Source organism: Miscanthus floridulus, unplaced genomic scaffold (assembly GCF_019320115.1).
Source record: "Miscanthus floridulus cultivar M001 unplaced genomic scaffold, ASM1932011v1 os_939_2, whole genome shotgun sequence".
Lineage (NCBI taxonomy): Eukaryota > Viridiplantae > Streptophyta > Magnoliopsida > Poales > Poaceae > Miscanthus > Miscanthus floridulus.
In genome coordinates this window covers 49,486-62,577 of record NW_027098535.1, presented here as the reverse complement: position 1 = coordinate 62,577, position 13,092 = coordinate 49,486, and the positions used below count along the sequence as shown (strand labels likewise).

General features: G+C 50.0%; 1 pseudogene; it reads left to right on the top strand.

Annotated features, from left to right (window-relative positions):
• Window positions 1-166: 166 nt before the first annotated feature.
• Window positions 167-12,334, top strand: LOC136535453 (uncharacterized; annotated as a pseudogene).
• The last annotated feature ends 758 nt before the right edge of the window (window positions 12,335-13,092 follow it).

Here is a 13,092-nt window from a genome sequence, read left to right as displayed (position 1 = left end):
TAATCTATATAATTTTTTTCTTAGTATGTAAATATCAATATAACATAAATTTAAGGAGCGGCCAAAATCGAACACCCAGACACCCAGCATACGGTCCAAACCCTAGGCCCAGGATCCAAACAGCGGCACCGAAAAATCCGGGCCGCTAGCAAACAGATACGGGCGAGCGCTTGCTGCTACAGTTTGCCTTCTTCTTCCCCCTTCCCACCTCGGCACATCCCCTCCCCTTCTCCGGCCTCCCGCGCGCGGCCATGTCTTCGGCTTCGCCGCCGGCGCCGGCGGAAGAGGAGGGTCGTGCCCCGACCAAGTACGTGCTGATCACCGGCGGCGTCGTCAGCGGCCTCGGCAAGGGCGTCACCGCCAGCAGCATCGGCGTCGTCCTCAAGGCCTGCGGGCTTCGCGTCACCTGCATCAAGATCGGTATGCGCTCCGCGGCTTTTGCGAGGTGTTCCCCTACTGGTGACCCTTAGAACCCTAGAGCCGTTTTGGGCGGGGGTGGTCGGCGCTAGATAGGAGTGTGTTATATTGGAGTGATGAATGCGACCGGCTTCCGTGATTCTGCTAGGGTTTAATCTTAATCTTTTCCGGATTAGGTAATTGGGCGGCAAAAGCGGCAGTTTGTTGGGTTCTGCTTGGAGTCTCAGTGGTCAGTACTCAATCGCAATTCTTTACTGCGGCTTGGTGGAATTTGGGGGCAATGATGAGTAGTAGTCAAAGATTACCTTGTTTGGGTTTCCAGTTACTTGTCACCTTGGCTTCTAGTGAAATGAAAATTAAAAATTGTTGGTACATCATGAATTGATAAGCCCGTGCGTGCTCGTTGTCAGGTTTTGAAGGCTTGTTGCTGTCTCACTAGTACCAGTCCCTTTGTTGAGCTTTTTAGGTAAACTTTTCGTTCCACTGTGAAGGTTGCTGTTGGCCCTTTTAGTGCTGTGGCGTGGCCTTCGATTGTCGTTTTATTGGCATGGTGCACTGTACGTCTGTACCTATGCTTTTAAACTCCTGAATGGCTTTCTGTGATGAGCTTTTTAAAGAATTCTGTCTAAAGTGGAGGCACCTTTAGGATCTCTTGCTATCACAAAAAGGCTAAATCAGAGGTTATTTTTTTTTTGTGATTTTACAGTACAAAATGTTTGCTTATGGATGTGGATGTTAAATCGTTTGGAGGGGCTTTGGTCTGGCATTTGTCTTACTACTTTGGTCTCTTGTTTTTGTAGATCCATACTTGAACACAGATGCTGGCACAATGTCCCCCTTTGAGCATGGTGAGGTGTTTGTTCTTGATGAGGTGGAGAGGTACAGCTCCCTAATACTTGCATTTAATACACGTTCTTTGAATTTGCAGTCTCGGTGGTATCTATCTAACATGCGGTATCTGTAGGTTGACTTGGATTTGGGGAATTATGAGCGTTTCATAGATGTTACCCTGACGAGGGATAACAACATTACCACCGGAAGATATACCAGGTGAGTATATTCTGCCTCAAGGGAATGCTTGTCTTTTTCCTCATTTGAGATTGTAAACCTATGTTTCTGCTTGTTTCAGTCTGTCATTGAGAAGGAGAAAGGGGTGATTATCTTGGAAAGACTGTACAGGTAATTCTTCTGTGGCACTTATTGCTCGAGTTGCATTGTATGGACTGCCCATATGGCAAAATCTGAAACACCTTTGGTTTCGAATATCCAGGTTGTTCCTCATGTCACGGATGAAATAAAACAGTGGATCCAGTCCGTGTCTTCAGTTCCTGTGGATGGGCAGACTCGTCCAGCTGATGTTTGTGTTATTGAATTGGGAGGCACTGTAGGTAGGGTTTTATGACATCTTACGATTTCACACTTCTGTAATTATTATTAATGTAGCAGATAAATTGATTTTGCTCTTATTTCAGGTGATATTGAGTCAATGCCATTCATTGAAGCTTTGCGTCAATTATCCTTTTCTCTTGGTATAGCTGGGTTGTCCATTTCAATTCCACATTTTATGGTTGCTGCGATATGTTTTGGTGTTACAATTTACACTCTTATGAGACTTGTATTGTTTCTCATGGTCTATTTTTTCTATCTATTTCTTTGGGAACAGTTGGACCCATAGATTAGGGTACACTCTCTGCACTGCCATTTTTTATGTTAATGTAGCATTCACATATTTTACATTCTTGGAAGTAAAACATCTTTCTTGTTAGTGACTGTCATGATATGACTCGTACTCTATGCGTGTTCTAGGCAAGGAGAATTTCTGCCTCATACACGTTAGCCTTGTTCCAGTATTGGGTGTAGTTGGTGAGCAGGTAAACAATTATTCCTTTAGCGATGATGATTAATTCTGCTTACCGCTTCTTCTATTCTGAAATGAGGGAAACAATCTCATTGCATGCACTTTTCAAGTCTTATCATGACATAGTTACTGGTACTAGGAATCTGACGTTCTTGTTTCCCTTTTTTTGTAGAAAACTAAACCAACACAACACAGTGTACGAGAACTGAGAGCCTTGGGTCTGACTCCTGATCTTCTAGCATGCCGGTCAGCACAGGTAATGCAAAGACGTAAAAAAAAGTTTATAACTAATAGCCGATTCTTTAGAATATGCCTTATTTTCCTTCATCATTATATAGATTTCTGAAAATCTTTCCCATGTATTGGATATTTGTGACAACAGTCTGCTGTTGAATTTGTTTTTCATTTTCTGTAATCAATTTTGTTCCAAGCAGTCATTAGCTCATTTTAATCTGCCTTGGCTTAGTACCTGTACCTTTTCTGTTGATATGTTTGTTGTTGTAAAATCGTTTTCTTCTCTTGTCCAATTTTGTATTTAAGCGTTCCTTTCTAATCAGAGCTATGTTTATCTGTTCTTTCAGCCACTAATAGGATCTGTTAAAGAAAAGCTTTCTCAATTTTGCCATGTCCCGGTATGTTTCATGATTAAATAAATCTGGAAAAATGCCATTTATTCAGTGTTTCTTGACTCATTCTGTCTTACTTGCTGTAGGTCGAGAACATACTTAACATCCTGATGTTCCAAATTTATGGCATGTCCCACTTATTCTTAGAGTGAGTTGCAACGTTCACTAAAACCTTAGCCTTGAGTCTATATATGTATTGCATTTAGTGTTGCTAATTTTGACAAGTACTGTTTTGCAGAACCAAAAGGCTCATGAAGCTGTAATCAAACAACTAAACCTTGCTAGGTGAGTCAGACAATTACTGAAAATCAGTGTTTATCAATGCATGTAGAGTATTAGGATGGTCTGCACATGGAATGTTTTGTAATTTACCCATAACAGTGTTTTTAGAAGTGCTTGGCACCAGTTATGCCAACTACCTAGCACTACCCATAGACAGTTGTTTTTAAGCAGTGATTCATATACTGTTGAGAAACCATATTATCAATATTGGCAGATGATTGGTTTAAACTTCCAAATTTTTTTTACTATGTTTGAAATCATCCTAATTAATGTTGAAAGGCTTGCTCAGACTTGTTTGGTGTGATTGATTGAGATGATTACATTGTATTTATTGCAATGGCATACCCTGTTTTTATGTATTGTGTTATGGTCTTGTGGTTACTATTATCTTGGAGCGATATCTTGGATTTTATTTTATAGATCTGCTGGACCACCTGAGTTACGAGATTGGACAGATATGGCTGAGTCGTATGACAACCTCAAGAACTCTGTTAGTGTTGTAATAGTATTTGATTGTCGGTTCTTTCTTTGGTGCAGAATAAGTCTGAACGAATATCATTATTATGCAGGTTAAAGTTGCTTTGGTTGGGAAGTATACTAATCTGACAGATTCTTACCTATCAGTGGTGAAGGTTGGTACAGATGATCCTTACATATCAGTGGCGAGGTTAAGTAGTTTGCCAATTGTGATAATTAGTCTGCAAGCACAAAATTTAAGTTATATATTTTATGTGGTGAAAATAATATTATAGTTACAGTTTCATGGTTTCCTAGAGTATAGACAATTGTTCTCTAATAATTGTTAAATAACTAAGGTTTTGAGCTGCCACAATGTGTTTTTACTGTGGATGCAATTTGGGTTCATGTACTATACATGAAAATGTTTTTTCTAATTCGTTTGTGCATATCTTAATTTATTCCAGGCTCTCTTACATGCCAGTGTTGCCTGTTCGTTAAAGCCATCTATCCAGTGGATTGCAGCTTCGGACCTTGAAGATGCAACTGCAAAAACAGTAAGCCACTAGCCATGTGTCGAATATTCGAAAACTGCAGTAATAGCACCACAATGTTTCAGTTGTTCAATTTTTTCGGGGGTTCTGATAAGTGATGGATAAGTCTCATGTGTGGCTGGTCTTTGTGGGGCTATGATGCTCACATGGTCATGGTCCTTGTGGCTGTTTTTCTGTTTTTAGGACAGCATCTTAGACTAGAGGACAGCATCTTAGAGGACAGCATCTTAGACTAGAGGACAGCATCTTAGCTAGGACAGCATATTAGCATCTTAGACTAGCATCTTAGACTAGCATCTTGGCATATGCTTGGCTGGCTAGCAGCCTATAAATATGTAACCCCAACCCCTTGGGTTGGCATGGCATTTGTGTGAGCTTGTGTGAGAAATAGACAAGAAAATTGCCCCAACTCCTAGTGTCATCCTCTCTCGATGAGAGTAAGAATTCTCCTACTACCAAGAGTGAGAATTCAGCGACTAACAACTGGTATCAGAGCCGTATTATCCTGTAGCCTGAGCATCTCTTGCTCATTCTCTCCCAGCCCCACAACAGCCCCAGCTGTTGGCAGCAGCAGCTCCTCCGGCCGCTCCTGTTCACTCCTCTCCCAGCTCGTCTGAAGCAGCCCTCTCCCCACGCAGCAGCCCCCCGGTAGCGCGTCATGTCCGCAGGGCAGTCTCAGCGCTCGGTCGCCTCGAGCACGCGGCGTCGGCAGGAGGCCGAACTTGCCGCGGCAGAGGAACGCGAGCGAGCGGCGGCAGAGACCGCTGCAGGCGGCGGCAAGGGCGTCGAGGCTAGCAGCGGCGGTAGCTGGCAGCAGCCAGAGCGGAGGCGGAAGCAGCGGCGGCGGCGAATGCAGCGCGTGCGGCGGCGGCGGAGGTCGAGGCTCTGCGCGGCAGCATCGGCAGCTCCATTTCCGCTGACGACACCGCCGACGCGGACCTCGAGCTGCTAGAGGAGAGGGGCAGAGCGAGCGGGCGGCGCAGTGGACAGCCGCGCACGTCCACGAGCGTGGCGGCAGCCCAGACAGGCGCGGACGCGCTGGCGGCGCTCCTGGAGGAGGCGCGCACGGCGGTGGCGCTCCTGGGGCAGCCGCGCACGCCCACGAGCGCGGCGGCAGCCCAGACAGGCGCGGACGCGCCGGTGGCGCTTGGAGGAGGCGCGCACGCGGCGGCGCTCCTGGAGGAGGCGCGCACGGCAACGGTGGCGGACGGGTCGATGGAGAGCGCGGCCTTCACAGGCAGCGTGGCTCTCTCTCCCCGGATCGGTACCGACGGGTCGATGGAGAGCGCGGCCTTCACAGGCAGCGTGGCTCTCTCTCCCCGGATCGGTACCGTGGTTACCACGGGCTCCAGGCTGTTGTCAGGGACGTCGGTCCCGGCGGTGGGTGGCCTACCCTCACCAAGACCAACTACGTCGAGTGGGCTGCGGTGATGAGGGTAAAGCTCCAGGTGCGGCACATGTGGGAGGCAGTCCGGTACGGCGACGTCGACTACGACCTAGATCGACGGGCGCTGGATGCTCTCATCGCTGCAGTCCCGCCCGAGATGCATGTTCTCGCCTTACCAGCAAGCGGACTGCCAAGGAGGCTTGGGACGCCATCGCGCGGACGCATCGGCAGCGACCGCGCCAGCAAGTCCACACTGCAGGCACTTCGCAAGGAGTGGGAGAACCTGGCTTTCAAGCCAGGTGAGGACGTTGATGACTTTGCTCTCCGTCTCAAACACCTCTGTTGCCAGAAGATGAGTGCAGGTTCGGCGACGACACCTACGGCGAGGAGAGAGCTGTCGAAAAGATCTTCCGCTGCGTCCCCGAGAAGTATAAGCAGATGGCTCGCTCGATCGAGTCGCTGCTGGATCTCTCCACGATGTCGATCGGGAGGCGATAGGTCGCCTCAAGGTCGTCGATAGTGATGAGCCTAGTCCCTCTCAGGGCCCCTCACCACTGGCGGGAAGCTCCTTCTCACTCGGGAGCAGTGGCTTGCCAGCCAGGTGACCGGAGGAAGGGGGAGCCTTCTTCCGCGACAGGCGGCCGCAAGCGTGGCAAGCCACGCAAGGCGCGCAGAGACGCCCAGGCCGGGGCGCGAGGACGTGCCGAGGGTGATGCCCGCGGAGGCGCCCAGGGCGGCGCCGCCGGCAGGCACAAGCCGGCACGAGACGACGCCTGCCGCAACTGCGGCCAGCTTGGCCATTGGGCCAAGGACTGTCGACAGCCACGACGCGGCCAGGCCCACGTCGCACAGGCGGAGGAGGAGCCGGCTCTGTTCATGGCACATGCCAGCATCGAGCTACCTCCAGCGGCACCGGCCGCAGCGGCTCTCCTCCACCTTGACGAGCCAAAAGCACACGCCCTCCTCGGCGACAGCTCCGGCAACGACAAGACTGACGGGTGGTGCCTCGACACCGGCGCCACCCATCACATGACCGGTCGACGGGAGTTCTTCACCGAGCTTGACTCTAGCGTCCGAGGCTCCGTCAAAGTTTGGGGATGCCTCACGGCGTGGAGATCAAGGGCGTCGGCTCCATCATCTTCACGCCGTGTCTGGTGAGCACAGGCTGCTCACCGGAGTCTACTACATCCCCGCGTTGAGGAACTCCATCATCAGCCTTGGGACAGCTTGATGAGAACGGTTCGCGCGTGGTGGTTGAGGACGGAGTCATGAGGATTTGGGATCGTCGTCGTCGCCTCTTGCCAAGGTATCCAGAAGCGCAAATCGACTCTACGTCCTTAACGTGCAGGTGGCACAACCCCTCTGTCTCGCTGCTCGTCGGAGACGACGAGGCCGGTGGCATGGCACGAGCGTTTCGGGCACCTTCCCTTTGAGGCCCTGAAGCGGCTCAGTGCCACGGAGATGTGCGAGGCCTGCCGTGCCTCGACCATGTGGAGCAGCTCTGCGACGTCTGCGTGTTGACGAAGCAGAGGCGACTCCCCTTTCCCCCAGCAGGCGAGCTTTCGAGCCAAGGAGAGGCTCGAGCTCGTGCACGGGGACTGTGTGGGCCGGTGACACCGGCCACACGGGAGGACGACGCTACTTCCTGCTGCTCGTCGACGACCCTCTACTCGCTCACATGTGGGTGATGGTCCTCCGGCAGCAAGGGATAGGGCTGCGGACGCCATCAGACGCGCGCAGGCTTCTGCGGGGCGGAGTGCGGACCGCAAGCTTGCGCGTGCTGCGCACCGACACGGCGGCGAATTCACGGCGGCTGAATTCGCGTCGTACTGCGCTGACGAGGGCATTCAGCAGCGCCACTACCTCCGGCGCCGTACAGCCCGCAGCAGAACGGCGTCGTCGAGCGTGCGCAACCAGACGGTTGTGGGGATGGATGCGGCCCTCCTCAAGCAGAGGGGGATGCCGGCTGTCTTCTGGGGAGAGGCGGTGGTGACGGCCGTCTACATCCTCAACCGCTCGCCTACCAGGCGCTCGACGCAGGACGCCGTACGAGGCTTGGCATGGGCGCAAGCCGGCGGTCTCCCACTTGCGGGTCTTTCGGCTGCCTCGCGTTCGCCAAGGAGCTTGGCCACATCAGCAAGCTCGAGACAGGAGCACTCCGGGAGTGTTTCATCGGCTACGCGGAGGGCTCGAAGGCCTACCGCATCCTCGACCCGAAGACACAGCGTGTGCGCACGGCCGCGCGACGTTGTGTTCGACGAAGGGCGAGGATGGGCGTGGGACAAGGCGGTGGACGATGGCTCGGCTCCGACGTACGACGACTTCACTGTCGAGTACGTCCACTTCGAGGGAGCTGGGGGAGTAGGCAGCTCTTCTTCGGCGAGCGCAGTCTACCCCAGTCCCGAGCCTCCACCGACCCCGGCGCCTGCTACTCCGACAGCTCCACGCTCTCCAGCCAGGACCTCGGCTGCGATGAGTTCTTCGCCGGCTTCACCACAGCCGGCAACGCCACGCACTCCAGCACCGACAGGCACCTCTCCGGGCACGTCTACTCCAACACCAGCTCGTGTCGAGCATAGCCCGGTTGAGCTCGCTACTCCGCTCTCTCTCACGACGAGGAGCCGCATCGACGCGTACCACGACGGCGAGCCGTTGCGGTACCGTACGATGGAGAACCTTCTCGGCGACCAGTTGGTGCCCGGGACTGGTGCCTCATGACCTGGAGGACCTGGAGGCGCAGTTGCACCTTGCGTGTGACGACGGCGAGCCTCGGTCGTTCGCAGAGGCCGAGAGACACGCGGCATGGCGCGCCCGCGATGCAGTTGGAGATGGATGCGGTTGAGAAGAACCGCACCTGGGAGCTTGCTGACCTTCCTCGTGGTCATCGCGCGATCACCCTTAAGTGGGTGTACAAGCTGAAGAGGGATGAAGCCGGTGCCATCGTCAAGCACAAGGCTCGCTTGGTGGCACGAGGTTTCGTGCAGCAGGAGGGGGTCGACTTCGACGACGCCTTTGCTCCCGTGGCACGGATGGAGTCCGTGCGACTCCTCCTTGCGCTAGCTGCCCAGGAGGGCTGGCGTGTTCATCACATGGACGTCAAGTCGGCATTCCTTAACGGCGACTTGAAGGAGGAGGTCTACGTGCACCAGCCGCCGGGATTTGCGATCCCCCGGCAAGGAGGGCAAGGTGCTCCGCCTGCGCAAGGCCCTCTATGGCTTGCGGCAGGCACCGAGGGCGTGGAATGCCAAGCTGGATTCCACGCTAAAGGGGATGGGCTTCGAGCAAAGCCCGCACGAGGCGGCCATCTACCGACGGGGCAATGGAGGTAATGCCCTGTTGGTGGGTGTCTACGTCGACGACTTGGTGATCACCGGCACCAAGGATGCGGAGGTGGCGGCATTCAAGGAAGAGATGAAGGCCACCTTCCAGATGAGTGACCTGGGGCCTCTCTCCTTCTACCTGGGAATCGAGGTACACCAGGATGACTCTGGGATCACGCTTCGACAGACCGCCTACGCCAAGCGCGTCGTTGAGCTAGCTGGGCTCACCGACTGCAACCCAGCTCTCACTCCGATGGAGGAGAGGCTGAAGCTGAGCCGCGACAGCACGACGGAGGAGGTGGACGCTACGCAGTACCGGCGTCTTGTGGGGAGCCTTCGCTACCTCGCCCACACACGGCCGGACTTGGCATTCTCCGTCGGCTACGTTAGTCGGTTCATGCAGCGACCGACGACGGAGCACCAGCAGGCTGTGAAGAGGATCATCCGCTACGTTGCGGGGACTCTCGACCACGGCCTCTACTACCGAGGTGCCCTGGGGCGGCACACTTCGTCGGGTACAGCGACAGCGACCACGCCGGCGACATCGACACCAGCAAGAGCACGAGCGGGATCCTCTTCTTCCTCGGCAAGTGCCTCGTTAGCTGGCAGTCGGTCAAGCAGCAGGTGGTGGCCCTGTCCAGCTGCGAGGCCGAGTACATAGCGGCCTCCACCGCTTCGACTCAGGCGCTCTGGCTCGCTCGACTGCTTGGTGATCTCCTCGGCAGAGACACTAGAGCGGTGGAGCTCAGGGTGGACAGCAAGTCCGCTCTGGCCCTGGCAAAGAACCCCGTGTTCCACGAACGCAGCAAGCACATCCGGGTGAGGTACCACTTCATCCGAAGCTGTTTGGAGGAAGGGAGCATCAAGGCGAGCTACATCAACACCAAGGACCAGCTTGCGGACCTGCTCACCAAGCCCCTTGGGAGGATCAAGTTCCTTGAGCTCTGCTCCAGGACCGGGATGGTTCAACTCTCCCACAAGACGACGCACAAGACTTAGGGGGAGAATGATGGATAAGTCTCATGTGTGGCTGGTCTTTGTGGGGCTATGATGCTCACATGGTCATGGTCCTTGTGGCTGTTTTTCTGTTTTTAGGACAGCATCTTAGACTAGAGGACAGCATCTTAGAGGACAGCATCTTAGACTAGAGGACAACATCTTAGCTAGGACAGCATATTAGCATCTTAGGACTAGCATCTTAGACTAGCAATCTTGGCACTATGCTTGGCTGGCTAGCAGCCTATAAATATGTAACCCCAACCCCTTGGGTTGGCATGGCATTTGTGTGAGCTTGTGTGAGAAATAGACAAGAAAATTGCCCCAACTCCTAGTGTCATCCTCTCTCGATGAGAGTAAGAATTCTCCTACTACCAAGAGTGAGAATTCAGCGACTAACAATAAGTATCTCAGTACCCATAGCATTTGTATCTTTCTTAGCTCAAGTTTTCTGTATCAAGGTTTTTCTACTTTCAGTTTCACATTTGTACCTACACTCAGTTTCCTCCTATTATGGTTCCTGTCCTTTCTTTGTATGTGTTACTGCATCCCTTGATGACAATTTTTTCAATAGGCACCAGATGCCCATGCTGAAGCCTGGGAAACTCTTAAAGTGAGTATGCGAATTGCATTTCTTTACTATTTTAAATATGCAAAGTCAATTTTGAAAGTTAATATTAATAAAATCTTAAAATTGTAGGGTTCATCATGCATTTTGATACCTGGAGGATTTGGGGATCGTGGAATCTCAGGGATGATATTGGCTGCAAAATATGCTCGTGAGAATAAAGTTCCATACCTTGGTATTTGCTTGGGCATGCAGATATCAGTGATTGAGATGTCCAGACATGTGTGTATGCTTCCATTGTTTTCTTTTACTTAAAAACTATCCATATAGATTCTTACTTTTATTATTATGCTTTTCTAGGTCCTGGGCCTAGTAGATGCAGACAGTGAAGAGTTTAACAAGGATACACCAAATCATGTTGTTATGTACATGCCTGAGGTACTTCTTTTCTGTTATGTTTATGGAAGAGCTGACTTTGGAAAGTTTGATCTAATTCCTTGACAATGAACTGTTCAGGTTTCAAAAACACATATGGGAAACACGATGAGGTTAGGCTGCAGGAGAACATTCTTCAGCAAACCTGATTGTCTTACATCAAAACTGTATGGGCCTTGATTCTTTCTTGGTCAATATCATACTATTTTCTTTGGCATTACTGAATTTAGCTTGTTTGGAAACTCGATCCATTTTCATCCACACTGATAAATTCCTAATGTAGTTGTGTTATCTAGAGCTTTCCTTACTTGGTAGTGAATATATTTTTCCTATCACATTCTTGAATGTGACTTCTGTTTAGTTGAGATTTGGTGCAAGGCCCTGGTATAGATCATCTTTAACATTTGCCCTGTATAAAAATATATTGCATATTCTCACTTGGACTATTGATTGAAACTTTAGGTATGGAAGTCCTCCACATGTAGATGAGCGTCATCGTCATAGATACGAGGTTTGTCATCAATTTTTGTTACTAAACATCCTGTTAGTTATTAGTTTTTATGTGCATTGTAATCATATGCTTGGAACTGATTACTTGTTCTTTTTTTATTTATTATAGGTCAATCCCTCTTTTGTTCCCATGCTTGAAAGTGCTGGTCTTCATTTTGTTGGTTGTGACGAAAGTCGAAAGCGGATGGAGGTACTAAGCAAATAGCCTATGCTATTCTTGGGTCATGAATTTCTTTTTCAAAAGCCTGAACCTGCTTGCACCTATGAGCAGATTGTGGAGCTACAAGATCATCCCTTCTATGTAGGTGTTCAGTTCCACCCAGAGTTCAAATCAAGGCCTCGAAGACCTTCACCTCCTTTTACAGGTGAAAACCTTTTCTATTATTGAAAAAATAACTCGCAAAATCGAAATAAAAAGTTTTGAAATATTTAGACCCCTGACAAGTTACAACTGGTCTAGTAGAATTTGCATTACAAAGTTTCTTTGGTGACATGTACTAGTGTCTGAGTTCTTTTTAGTTTTTACCTGCTGTCTAAATTTTGTTGTGCAGGACTGATATTATTTGTTTTGGAACTATGCAGGTCTAATAATGGCGGCCACTAAACAACTGGGAACAATTTCGAATACCTCCAATGGCTACGTTGGAGCTTCTGACTAACGTCAGAGTACTAATGTCACGTAAAGCGTTCTGAAACTTTGTTATTCCTAAGGCATTTTCTTAGTGTATGTGACTAATGTTTCTGGACATTCGGTTTATGAATGGAACTATTGTTTCTTTTGCAGATAGGGATCTCCCTCGGCGTGAGAAGCATTTCGCCCTTTGCTGCAGAGGCCCAAGTTGTTTCTTGTACACATTAGATGTACCGGAAATCAATCTGAGCCTGAAGAAGAGTTTTTCTTTTTTTTTTGCTGTAGAGACCACATGATTGGCGTAGCTAATGATCTTACAGTGTATGGGGTCGAACGTCATGGTTTTGTTGACTGTTATGCACTTGTCCTCCCATCCTTGCCACTCCAATTGAGCTTAACAGCAGTCAGTGCTCCGGTCCCGCGATTCCAATTGAGATTAACAGCAGTCAGTGATTCTGTGCAAGGTAAAAGTTTGAGAGAAGATCGAGTTTGTTTTTGGCCATGCAACTTTAAAATCAGAAATCTTTGACCATTGAACTATAACACTGGACAAATTTGACTTTGTATTTTCTGACAATAACAGCTTTATTTTCTAAAAAAAAAGAGCATACTAGTGCAGAGAGTTCTTACTCTGTGTGGGGTCTGGGGAAGAGTGTTAATGACAAGCCTTACCCTTGCCTATGTAATGTGAGGAGACCGTAGCGGTAAGACTCTACCGCTTGCACTAGGCCCGTCCTTCAAAAGGGTGAAGACCCAGTCTCGGAGGTTCCCACATGAGTGGGGTCTGGCTGTCTGGGGAAGGGAAAAGCTAAGGCAATAAAAATCCATAACTAATTTATTTAAATAAGAAAAAAATGAAGCTAATATCACTTTTTTTTCTAAAGATATAATGTGTATATTGGTACACGATTTTGAGCTATTTGTTTGTTGTGCTTATTCCAGTGTTTCATTGCTCGCAGATTGGCTTGCTAGATATTTAAATTATTATTTTGTGCTAAATTAAACGAGATTGGCCAAGAGAATCCACTCCAAATGGAGCAGAAAATATGTTG